We start from the raw sequence: 13,837 nt of genomic DNA, 5'->3' as shown, positions 1-13,837 counted from the left end.
ACATCAAGTTTGTTTTTCAGAAAACTAAGTTATTAGGCAGACATTGACCGCAATCTAGTTTCGCTCAAAGTCTGATAAAATATATCGAAACGGACTTCGTTGGACTAGATAAATTACGCTTTACGTTAAACTTTATTACCTAAACCATATAATAAATATTATTATTTACCAACCCTTAACCGCCCCCCCCCCCCTAACCGTCCACTCCTCCTCCCCTCTTGACAACTCACTCCCACTCACCCACTCTACATGCATGAATTAATCATTATACCTAAATCTATAAGTTATGTGTTAGATTAATATCACCAACACACACAATCAACCTACTATCCACCTCACTACCCTATACCCTCTTCTCTCTCTCTATAATCGTTTCCCACACCACCACTCCACCATCATCTTCAAAATTTATATAATCAAACACACACCCACATTGATGTGTTGCAAAACACATAGAGTTTTATTCCGATTTTGTGTCGTTTTGTGCGTAAACTGTTAACGAATATAACTTTTTCTTGCATGAAATTACATGTTTGTGTATGTGAAAAAAAGAAAAGAAAAGTATGTATTGAAAGTTATGTTTTTATATTCTCAAAAGTTGTTCAAGAAAAGCAAAATGCTTGTGAAGAAAGTTATGTATTGCAAAATGCCAAAGAAGCATTATTTAAAGTTAGTAAAAGAGGCCAAAGATGCACATACTAGACGGGACTTAGAGTTTACGTGTTACCTTGGGGATGGTGACTCTGAGGATACACTATTGGGGCTCGAAGGTTCTTAGTCAATAAATAAAAATTAGGAATTTATACGACAAAGTCCAATAATATTTAGGAATAGCTCGTACGACCTCCACATGACCATTCATCCATCAAAAATTTCACCGAGTGCATCTAATTAGTACTATCAACGAGTCCTTGGCTTATGGTGATTTGTCGAACCAGTTTGCTTCGACTCTAGTTTTTCTAGCTCTCTTTGTCTGAGATGGGGTAGGTGTAGCCTTAATTTTTGGACTTAAAAAGTTTAATGCAAAAGGGGGGCTTGATTAGCTGGTGGCTGGGTTTAAGTGGACAACAATATCGGCAATCGCGGTCAATATGTCGAGTTGTTTCTTGTGCTTTAGTAATGTTAAATAATCTGGGAGTTTGTTTTTTTTCACTTGGTTATGATCCTGTGTAGATTTCTTTTTCAGGGACGAAAAAGGTTCAAGTGTGGGGATATTTGATGTGTTGCAAAACACATAGAGTTTTATTCCGATTTTGTGTCGTTTTGTGCGTAAACTGTTAACGAATATAACTTTTTCTTGCATGAAATTACATGTTTGTGTATGTGATAGGTCCCATGTTGAAGAAAGCGAGAAAACGAGTCAAATGAAAAAAGAATCAGTAAAACGGAGCTCGGATGAAGCCGGTACGCAAAAATAAAGATAAACGAGCTGAAAGTCGAAAAACGTCAGAAAATGTCATGTTCGAGCTACGCGACCAGGTCATACCATTCAAGAAGCATGTGGTAGATTCCAACATGTCCCAAGGCTGCCAAGAATGTTCAAGAATCAGCTACCACGTCTATTTTGTCTTCTAGTGGGCCTAGTGGGCTTGTTTTAACCTATTTTATATTAGGAAGGAGGTGATTAAACATATATATAAACCCTAAAAGCCTATGAACGATTTTATTCAAGTTTCCAGCCATCCCACACCTGCTCTAGAGGAGAAATCAAGGAGGACAAGCTTAAGGTTACATCTTTTATACTTCGGTTGTCGGTTTTGACTATTTTAACGTTTGTGAGTTCGTTTTTGGTTTTTAAGCATTCAAACCTTTTGTAATCAGATTTATATGAGCATGTTTATCATTTATATCTATTTTATCTATTGTTCATAGATTATGATTGGCTAAACTTATTAGTTCTACCTAGGTAAGATGAATATTGTTAGGTTTTAATGAGTTTTATGGATTATTGATCATCATGACTTGAATTGTTAATGAAAAGTTTGGTTTAACATTGAATTAGGTTGTGTTTAGTGGCTGTGAATTTATTAGTTATACTCATATACCTCTTGCTTTGATTAATTGAATAGGTTTTGATTGATTTTAGCTTGTTTGAACTCTTTACTTTGTGTCTAGAGATTGTTTGCGGGGTGATCAACTGTAGGGTTTAAGTGAGTGTATTAATTGAATATAATCAGCGGGTGAACACCTTCTTAGAAACCGAGAGGTGATAGGAAGTAAGGTCGTCTCATAGCTTTTGCTTGTTAGGATTAGGATCGCGCGAGAGCGGGTTCGGTTCTTGTCGGGTTTGGGATTTTGAGCGATTAGTTGGTCTAGTTTAAGTTAAACTAAATTGTTCCTCTATCCTTGGTTGCGTAGTATTCGTCTCCATTAGGGTAGTGTGTCGGTGATTCCGAGAGGAGAGTCGGCATTAGAACACTTTAACATTTCGTTTCTTGGTTTGTTCTTAAAATCAACTAAGTGTAAGTTAGAGTTTGTTAGTGAGACTGAGAGGTGACCTAGCTTTCTTGAGTGAACCTTAGTTGAGTCATCCTTAGGAACCGGTGTCGTGAGAGTCTTCAATCCATTACCTTATTATACCTTCAATATGATTCTTACCTAGGTAGACGTTTTCTCCGATTGCAGTTAAATTTCTAAGTTTCAAGTGTTTAGTTAAGTTAAGTTAAGTCTAGCTAAATAATTTAGTTAAAGTAAGTTAGGTTAAGTAGTTAATTATTAAAAATCATTTAAATATTCTTAGGTGAGTCTTGGTTAGGGTTAAGTATCATTAACGTTTTCAAGTGTCCTTCTGTTCGATACTCGGACTTCCATAGTGCTATGCTATTAGTGATCGGTACACTTGCCGGTTTTGTGTGGCTTCTTTAGGGATTTTGTTTAATAAATTTATAGCTTAGTTGTGAGAGCATCATTATACACACATAAAGTTTTTGGCGCCGTTGCCGGGGACACGGTTTGAGGCGTATTGAGAACGACCCGAGTTGGGATTTACATATTGTATTTTCGTATATTTAGATTAGATTAGTTATTTCAATTAGTTTAATTTTATTTTTAGTATTTTATTCTATTTTTATCTGGTGCCCGTGATCCTTTTCTTTTGAGTGTGCTTTATAAAAAATATGTTCGGACGACAGGTTGGAACACCATTGTGCAAAGTGTGTGGCGGAGATCACTGGGTGCATGATGCTTATGAGAGGAGAAATATAGAAGTCGAAGCACAGAAAGCTCCATGGGAATCACTTTTGGTAAAGCCTCCTCCATATCGATTTGCATATGATCAAATGGGGAACTTCTTAGGGTATAAAGATTTGTCAGGGAATATATTAGAGCCTACCCCAGAATTGGAGGAAATAATGGATGATGTGTTGTTTACTATTAGAAATGATTTGGAATATGTTCCTCCTTTGAATCCACCTTTGTTTGAAACCCTGAGCGAGATTGAAGATACCAGAATGGAGGAGCAGAGAGTAGAGGAGTATATTCCCTCTTGGGAGGAAGAATTTTAGGATGAGTTTGGTGAAGAGTTGATGGACTTTGCCATTACGGATGAAGGCGAGTTTGACCCACTTGGTGATTTAAAGCTGCTTGAAGATTTAATATATAACGAGCCAAGTTTGGGGATCAAGAAGGAGCTTTGTAAGGAGAGCCATGAGATAGTTAGTGATTTGGTCCTTCCAACACCTCACCTCGATTGTGAAAAACCAAAACACGAACCGTACTCAATCTCTATTCGGGACGTGTTAAGATTTAAAAGTTTGGCTAAAGGAACTAGAAGGAGGATTTCTGGGCGAAGAAATCGTAGTGTGATGAAGAGATTGACTTCCCTGTTTCACTTCATTGAACCATTTTTGGGGGTATTCAAGAGTTGGTGGGCCGAGTTTAATTCCTATGGTCGGGCCCATGAGAGCTGTGCAATTGGTTTCTTCCCGACCAATTGTAAGAGGAGAGTATTGAGGAGCATCGATGGGAAGAGGATAAAGGAGAAGCCTCCTGATTGAGGTTTCGGGAGCGAGTCCGGCTGAAGACTATTCAATAAACTTAGCGCTTCCCGGGAGGCAACCCGGTAATATCTTTCCTTATTATTTTATTTTCATTTTTATTTTTATTTCCGAGTTTTGCCAGGTGTTTCTTCTCTTACTTGCAGGTTATTCCTTGGTTGGTTGATGAGCTGGAGTTTTAAACAAGTGTGGGGAAGCAATATGCTTAATGATTGTCGCTTTCGTTCGTTAGTGATAGCTTGATAGAGAGCACTGGAGTTTTAAGCTTGCGTTCGAATATTAGGGCGAGGAACATGATTCACCGCACACTTGCATGATCACATATACCAGGGGAGTCTGTTCCACTTTATTTTTCTTTATGTTTAGTTTTGTCTTTTCCTTGTCTCACATTGAGGACAATGTGAAATTTAAGTGTGGGGATGGGGAACTGACGTTTTCATTTTTAAGAAAAATAAAAGAATATTGAAAATCTTGAGAGTTAATAATTAAAAAAAAAAGTTTTAAAGAAAAATGTCCCTTAAAAATTGTTTTTGTTCTACGTTAAGCAGGAAATGATATTACTACCAATGTGCTAACGAACTCTTGGAACTTTTGAAATATATAATATAATAATAAAAGAAGGGATGGTTCACATATCTGATTTTGGATGTGTCGGTAGGCCCAACTAGCTTTGATAGTCCTTTTTAGCAGTTTTTATATATATAATAATTTGAAAAACGGTGAAACCGAATTTCGATGCTTAAGGAGGATTACCATAATCTGAAAACTTTGAGATGGTTATACTTAGATGCACTCAAAACCAGCACACACCACATGTCCATCTTTCTACGAGCTTAGAAATAGTTATATATTTTAGGGTGATATAAAAGATTGAAAAAAAAGAAATAAAAAAGAAGAAAAAAGAGAAAAAAAGAAAAGAAAAGAAAAGAAAATTATGTATTGAAAGTTATGTTTGTATATTCTCAAAAGTTGTTCAAGAAAAGCAAAATGCCTGTGAAGAAAGTTATGTATTGCAAAATGCCAAAGAAGCATTATTTAAAGTTAGTAAAAGAGGCCAAAGATGCATATACTAGACGGGACTTAGAGTTTACGTGTTACCTTGGGGATGGTGACTCTGAGGATACACTATTGGGGCTCGAAGGTTCTTAGTCAACAAATAGAAATTAGGAATTTATAGGACAAAGTCCAATAATATTTAGGAATAGCTCGTACGACCTCCACATGACCATTCATCCATCAAAAATTTCACCGAGTGCATCTAATTAGTACTATCAACGAGTCCTTGGCTTATGGTGATTTGTCGAACCAGTTTGCTTCGACTCTAGTTTTTCTAGCTCTCTTTGTCTGAGATGGGGTAGGTGTAGCCTTAATTTTTGGACTTAAAAAGTTTAATGCAAAAGGGGGGCTTGATTAGCTGGTGGCTGGGTTTAAGTGGACAACAATATCGGCAATCGCGGTCAATATGTCGAGTTGTTTCTTGTGCTTTAGTAATGTTAAATAATCTGGGAGTTTGTTGTTTTTCACTTGGTTATGATCCTGTGTAGATTTCTTTTTCAGGGACGAAAAAGGTTCAAGTGTGGGGATATTTGATGTGTTGCAAAACACATAGAGTTTTATTCCGATTTTGTGTCGTTTTGTGCGTAAACTGTTAACGAATATAACTTTTTCTTGCATGAAATTACATGTTTGTGTATGTGATAGGTCCCATGTTGAAGAAAGCGAGAAAACGAGTCAAATGAAAAAAGAATCAGTAAAACGGAGCTCGGATGAAGCCAGTACGCAAAAACAAAGATAAACGAGCTGAAAGTCGAAAAACGTCAGAAAATGTCATGTTCGAGCTACGCGACCAGGTCATACCATTCAAGAAGCATGTGGTAGATTCCAACATGTCCAAGGCTGCCAAGAATGTTCAAGAATCAGCTACCACGTCTATTTTGTCTTCTAGTGGGCCTAGTGGGCTTGTTTTAACCTATTTTATATTAGGAAGGAGGTGATTAAACATATATATAAACCCTAAAAGCCTATGAACGATTTTATTCAAGTTTCCAGCCATCCCACACCTGCTCTAGAGGAGAAATCAAGGAGGAAAAGCTTAAGGTTACATCTTTTATACTTCGGTTGTCGGGTTTGACTATTTTAACGTTTGTGAGTTCGTTTTTGGTTTTTAAGCATTCAAACCTTTTGTAATCAGATTTATATGAGCATGTTTATCATTTATATCTATTTTATCTATTGTTCATTGATTATGATTGGCTAAACTTATTAGTTCTACCTAGGTTAGATGAATATTGTTAGGTTTTAATGAGTTTTATGGATTGTTGATCATCATGACTTGAATTGTTAATGAAAAGTTTGGTTTAACATTGAATTAGGTTGTGTTTAGTGGCTGTGAATTTATTAGTTATACTCATATACCTCTTGCTTTGATTAATTGAATAGGTTTTGATTGATTTTAGCTTGTTTGAACTCTTTATTTTGTGTCTAGAGATTGTTTGCGGGGTGATCAACCGTAGGGTTTAAGTGAGTGTATTAATTGAATATAATCAGCGGGTGAACACCTTCTTAGAGACCGAGAGGTGATAGGAAGTAAGGTCGTCTCATAGCTTTTGTTTGTTAGGATTAGGATCGCGCGAGAGCAGGTTCGGTTCTTGTCGGGTTTGGGTTTTTGAGCGATTAGTTGGTCTAGTTTAAGTTAAACTAAATTGTTCCTCTATCCTTGGTTGCGTAGTATTCGTCTCCATTAGGGTAGTGTGTCGGTGAGTCCGAGAGGAGAGTCGGCATTAGAACACTTTAACATTTCGTTTCTTGGTTTGTTCTTAAAATCTACTAAGTGTAAGTTAGAGTTTGTTAGTGAGACTGAGAGGTGAGCTAGCTTTCTTGCGTGAACCTTAGTTGAGTCATCCTTAGGAACCGGTGTCGTGAGAGTCTTCAATCCATTACCTTATTATACCTTCAATATGATTCTTACCTAGGTAGACGTTTTCTCCGATTGCAATTAAGTTTCTAAGTTTCAAGTGTTTAGTTAAGTTAAGTTAAGTCTAGCTAAATAATTTAGTTAAAGTAAGTTAGGTTAAGTAGTTAATTATTAAAAATCATTTAAATATTCTTAGGTGAGTCTTGGTTAGGGTTAAGTATCATTAACGTTTTCAAGTGTCCTTCTGTTCGATACTCGGACTTCCATAGTGCTATACTATTAGTGATCGGTACACTTGCCGGTTTTGTGTGGCTTCTTTAGGGATTTTGTTTAATAAATTTATAGCTTAGTTGTGAGAGCATCATTATACACACATCACACATGCATATAGAATCCATAAAAAGTTAATTAATATAGAGATTGTAAGTAGAGATTGTAATTAATTTTTTATAATTTCATAAGCTAGATTTGATGTTTTTGGGTTGGGATTTGGGTTGAAGGATTGATTATCATGGGTTTGGGTGTTGGTATGTGTGTGCATGTGTTTGTGTGCCGTGAATGTGTGTGTGTATGTAGGTGGAAGCATTAAACTCACTCATGCATGCATACATTCACCATAAAGTTGATTATTGATTGATTAGAAATAATTTTGAATAATAAAATGTTTAGAAATTAAGATTTATGAGAGGTTGATGATTTGCATGGATGATTGTTAGGTGTTAGAATGAGATTTTGATTTCTTGGAAAAGTTTGAATCATAAAATGGGTAATGGTTGATTTAAAGATTTCAAGAACTTGTTTATATTTATAAATTGGAATTTTTGATTTTTTTAAAATATAATGGATAAATTAATGACATTGGTGAAATTAGGATGAAATGGAATAGGATATATGCTAGATTAAACCATCAAAAATTATGAAGTTGAAAGATAAAATTTAGAAATTTATTAAAGTTACTAATTAAGGAAACTTTAATTGTTAACTTGTAAGAATTTTAACAAATGATTCTTTGTGATATGAAACTTGGATTGAAATGGTTGAAATGAATGATTAATTGATAGGATGCATGCTAGAGATTCATGGAATAATATGTTAAAAGAATAATCAAACTAACTAGTCTTGTGGTCATTTATAATTTTAGAAACTTTAATATTTATTCAATATGAAAATTGGGAAATTGTTAATATTTTTGAATAATTGACTTAATTGGATGAATAATGAATAGGTTGTATCTTAGAAATTCATACAAACTTGGATTATGATCAAAAACTTAAATACATGAATTGTTTGATATATACTTACTAGGAATGGAAATTTTGGAAAAGTAAATACCAAGAGATTAAAACTTGAATAGAATCATAAGACGCATGAAATCTAGGTCAAACTAGTTGAATGAGATAAACAAGTTTACTATTTGATAATACTTGTAAAGATTGTGATGAAAAAGGGTAACAAGAGTTGTAAATTACTAAAGTAAGAAACTTGGTCAAATGAACACTTAGGAAATTATGGAATATATGAACTTGATGATTTGAAAAATTTGTTGAGATCTGGAAATATAGTACAAATTATGGTGTAAAATGTGTATAATTAGTGCATAGGATGTTTGGTTAGAAAGTTCTAAGTCTAGTTTACTTGTCGGTAACTTTAACGGTCGAAAAACCGACTTTTTAACGTAAAACCGACACCACGGTTAGGGACTGTTTTAGAACAGCCCCTAAAGTGGTATAACTCTCATATATAACATAAGTTGATATGTGATAAAAGGACAAAATGACTAGACTTGGTCCAAGACGGTTCGTGTCTGAAAAACCGACACGAAAACGTCAAAAGTTGCTAATTTAAGAAAATATTAACAAAAATGATAAATGATATATTTTTATAAAATAATTTATAAAACTTAATTAATATATGTAACAAGTGTTTTCCAAGCCATAAAAATTATACTTTATGCGAAATGCTGGTCGTTTCGGTTTTGAACCCGAAACCGACAAAACCGACAAAAACCGACGAAACTGACAAGAATTATTAAAAATAAATAAATTAATATTTTCTTAAACTTTCCAGCAACTAAAACTCTAATATTTAATATAATTATATTATTATTATTATTATTATTTATTAATTAAATTATTTAATAAATAATAATCGACGAAAAACCGAACCATACGTGTGTTAAACTATTAGGACTCTATTTGCTTGCATGCTTGCGTGGACATTAAAGTAGGGATAATAAGTAAAAGAATTTTTATAAAATAAGGCTCAAACAAAGTTTTTATTAACAAAACATGTGCTAATATAGGACACGTGTATTTTGGATCAAAGGACTTCAAACTGTGAGTTTCTCTATCGAACCCCCTCATTTTTAAATGGAATCGTTTTAAATGTTTTTATTGTGTTTTGGGGGGGGGGGGGACATATTATTTATTACATATTGATTTCATTGATATTTTTAAAGACATTTTATTTTACAAACTGTGTCAAACGCGGGATGAGTCTAGTTGGATAAATAACGGTTAACCCTATAAAGGGGCACATAAATATGAGTAGATCTATCGGGGTGACGCCCCCTACTTCCATCGCGTTGGGTTAGAAGTCGGCGTATTTTGAGTATGGTATGTATCAGATTATCAACTATGATAGTCATACGTGATGTTGTATTCTTTGCTCGTCTACAACAGCACAATTTGTTTAAGAAGTAAAATGCCTATTATTGTGATGTAATGACGGTAGATCATTACTCACGGGTTTGTGTTATAATGGTGGTAAACCATTGCACACGGGATGTTTTTGATATAATTCAGGGTGTGATGACGATTACACACGAAGTGATATTGGTATATAATGACAAAAGATCATTATATGGATGTTGTTTTCGACTTATATATATATATATATATATATGTATATATATATATATATATATATATATATATACAGAGAGAGAGAGAGAGAGATAAAGGTTAAAACAAAAAAGTAATGTTTTCCTAAAAAGTGTAGGAAACATTTTTCACCATTAGATAATAAGGGTAGAATTGTAATCTTACTTTCTTTTCTTGTTATGGTATTTATATATATAATTAATTAAAAATATTATACACCCATGATTTGTTCCTTATTAATTGATATGAAGTTGACAGTTAATAAAAAATAACCAATTGATATTATCATGTACGATCTTGATTGTTTATATTCATTATCAAGATCTAATTATTAATCTCCAGTATTCTTCTATTTCTTGTTCACCATCTCATTTATTCGTATCAATTAATCATCTTACTAATCAATACAATATTCAACATGGAGACCTTCATGGATGAACATCAATTAAGTAAAACTCAAATATTCTTTTTTTTCTCATTAACCCTTTATGTGCTTCGTGACATGGTGTGTTATGTTATTCTGATTTTTTTTAAACCTATAACACTTAGGTTACGATGTTATGTAATGCGTCATTAGGGTTCAAAACATCTTATCGTAATTACGATCTGATCGTAATTGTGATGTTCTTTTTATTTCGTATATACTGTACCAGTGATAACAAATATCTTAACCGCCATTAGGGTTCGTTATTTTCCTGTGATTGATGTTTAAATAAGTAATAATGTTGTTCTTTGTAAACTGGTGTGTTTATTATTTGTTTAGGATTTGTTTGTTGACTATGTTGTTTTTTCTGTTTTGTTTCTTCATTGTATTCTCATCAGCCGACAACTATGGTTCAGAAGTTTGATTATAGTGTGTTTTGCCTGTTATTTTGATTATAGTGTGTTTTAGTTGTTAATTTTTAGTGTGTTTTGTGCTGTTTTTTCAATTATAGTGTCTGAAGGCTATTATTGTATTCTGCATTAATGATTTTTAGTGTGTTTTGCTTGTTTTTTGATTATAATGTCTGATTGCTATTTTTGTATTTTGCATAAATAAGTGTGTTATTGCTTGTTTTTTATTCTGCCTAGATAAGTTATTTTCAGCCTTGTTATTTTAATTTCAAGTTGATTAGTTTTCTTGTATTTACTTCACAGATCCACCAACTTACCAAGAGCTTGGGATTCAACACATCTCTCCCAATTCCGACACTAAGACGTACACACCAATTGTGTCTGCATCAATGATACCCAATGAAGGTATGCTTTTTGATTCTATAGACGTTGCGGAGCAATTCTATAAATGATATGCTTTAGCAGGCGGGTTTTCTATAAGGAAAGGCACACAATCGGTTGTTAATAACGTTCTTCGTCTCAAGTATTTTGTTTGTACCAAGGAAGGGTCTAGAACTATTAAGGAAGTTGACACGCATAGTCAAGATTATAAAAGGAAAAAAGAGTGTAGGCGACCTTCTCAAAGAACCGGTTGTAATGCACAACTCCGCTTGGTTTTAAATGATAAAGGCAAATATAGGGTCAAATTTTTTGGCGAGGCACACAATCATCCTTTTGTTAACGAAAATGATATACATTTTGTGAAAGCTTTTAGGGAGCTTACATTTACACACAAAAAGGTGATAGATGATTTGGCTAATATCAACATTGGTCCGGTGAAGGCTTTTAACATTATGTGGACCCTGTATGGTGTCTTCGATAAAGTTGGCGCAACAAAGTCTGATTGCAAAAACTACAAAAGAAAGATTAACTTGTATATTGGCGACTACGATGCTGAGATGGTTGTTCAACGTCTTATGGTGAAAAAAGACTTTTGTCCTAATTTTTCATGTGACTATATTACCAGTAAAGAAGGCACATTGAAGGGTTTATTTTGGGCTGGCGAGTGTGCAAAGAGAAATTTCTATGTCTTTGGGGACGTTGTCTCATTTGATGCTACATATCGTCATAACAAATACACAACTTTTCATTCCATATTATACATTTTTTCTTTTCAATTATACAAACAAAATTTGTTTGTATTTATTTCGTTTTATATTCATTTATAGGTATAACATGGTTTTTGTTCCATTTACTGGAATCGACAACCATAATAGGAATGTTACTCTTGACGCGACTCTACTTGGAGATGAAACAGCTGAAACTTATTCATGGTTATTGAGGTGTTTTAAGAGTGCTTTTGGTTACGAACCCCCTGTGGTTGTAACTGACCAAGACCCCGCCATGAAGCGTGCAATTGAAGACGTTTTCCCTAATTCTAGACACCGTTTGTGCATGTGGCATATCATGGATAAACTATCTGGGAAGGTACAGACTCCATTTTAATTGTCTTCCACCTTTTTATTTATAACAATAATGATTATATTGTTTCTAATTCTCTGAAAAAACTTACATTCCCAGGTCGGTGCCAATCTATGCAACACTACCAACTTCGAGACTCGGCTTTGTGATATTGTATGGACTGATTCTATAACACCCAAATTGTTTGAGAAAGATTGGCATTCCATAATGACCGATTTTCAGTTAGACGACCATGCCTGGCTGAAAGATATTTTCCAGATTAGAGATTCGTGGATTCCAGTATACTATCGTGAAGAAAACATGTCTGGTCTAATGCGCACGTCATCAAGATCAGAGAGCGAGAACTACTTTTTTGGGAAATTTTGCAACGCAACTTGCACTTTGGTCGAGTTCTTGGCACATTTTGAAACTGCATTGGAACATCAAAGGCATGAACATCAGAAGAACGATCATGATTGTCGTTACACAAGTGCAAAAATAATGAGTAACTACACTCTTGAAAATCAGGCTCATGAACTATACACAAGAACCATCTTTTTTGATGTCCAAATGGAAATTCAGCAAGCCCTTCACAACTGCACTTCCCGAAGCTACGAACAGGTTGGTGATTTTATAAAGTTTAGTATTTGAGACTTTGAGCATCTATCAGCTTCTTTTCACGAGGTAAATATTATACGAGCTTACATTTTTTTTATTTATTGTTTTATACATATAAATAGTTTAGTAATCATCATAGGTAATGATTCGCTCAGAAGACGTGACTGTGTATTGAAGCTGCAAGCGGTTCGAGCAATTTGGCTTACTATGTCGCCACATTTTTAAGGTTCTCCACATTGGAGATATCAGGGTTTTCCCAAGGCAGTACATTAACCGTAGGTGGACCAAAGATGCCGTTTCTAATAGCCCGATGCGTTCTGCTGGTTTTGATGAGCCTAACGTAGACAAAACTATCGATGTATATCGTGTTGTTCGGGATATTAATATCGTGAATGATTATATTATAAATAAACTGGTTACTGACATGGAAAAATTAAACTAGTTTCGTGACTACGTCAATGATTACAAAGAAAAAGTTGACGAGGTTACGTTTGACGCCCCTAGACCTAGCAAAAGAGACCGGTTTGAAGAACTCATTGGCGTCCCTCAACCTAATCAGATCAACATACATGCTCCAATTGGTGTTAGGAATAAAGGTTGCGGGCTTCCTATTCGGTACAGGTCTTTACGAGAGCAAGCAATAAGTCAAAGTAAACTGGATAACCCTCAACGGACGTGCAGAATATGTAAGCAACTAGGTCACGATGCCCGTAATAATCATAAGTATGCTATAACCGGTGACACTTCAGCAGCTTCTACCCCCTCCCAAGTTGATGAGATGTAACATTAAGGTTTATTGTGGGTTTTAAACTTTGTTTGGTTTGTTTTTTATTAGCACATTATAACTTTTTTCCAATTTTCATTTAAGAAACAATTGTTGCTGAGTGTGTTTATTTATTTTATGGATGCTCTATTTATTTATATGTGCCTGATCTTATTGTTCAACATTAGAAAACATTTACGTCGTTTTATGATGTGGTAGTAAGTTATGTTTTTATTTGTTATTAATTTCCATTTATATTGATATTTTATACACTGAACAAATCAATGTTCGAATTCATTTCCTGCAAACAGTTTGGTTCCTTAATATTACTCTTACTTTCTAATCAACATATACAACATATAGTGTTAAAATTCTGATTAAGGTGTTATGC

General features: G+C 34.3%; 1 pseudogene; it reads left to right on the top strand.

Moving 5' to 3' along the window:
- The first annotated feature begins 11,032 nt into the window (after nucleotides 1–11,032).
- LOC143577821 (protein FAR1-RELATED SEQUENCE 5-like) lies at nucleotides 11,033–13,467 on the top strand (annotated as a pseudogene).
- The last annotated feature ends 370 nt before the right edge of the window (nucleotides 13,468–13,837 follow it).

Source organism: Bidens hawaiensis, unplaced genomic scaffold, assembly GCF_021521415.1.
Source record: "Bidens hawaiensis isolate Kalapana, Puna unplaced genomic scaffold, B.hawaiensis_p1.1 tig00028818_1, whole genome shotgun sequence".
Classification (NCBI taxonomy): Eukaryota; Viridiplantae; Streptophyta; class Magnoliopsida; order Asterales; family Asteraceae; genus Bidens; species Bidens hawaiensis.
Note: the sequence above shows the minus strand (reverse complement) of the source record. Positions and strands in the feature narration are given on the sequence as shown.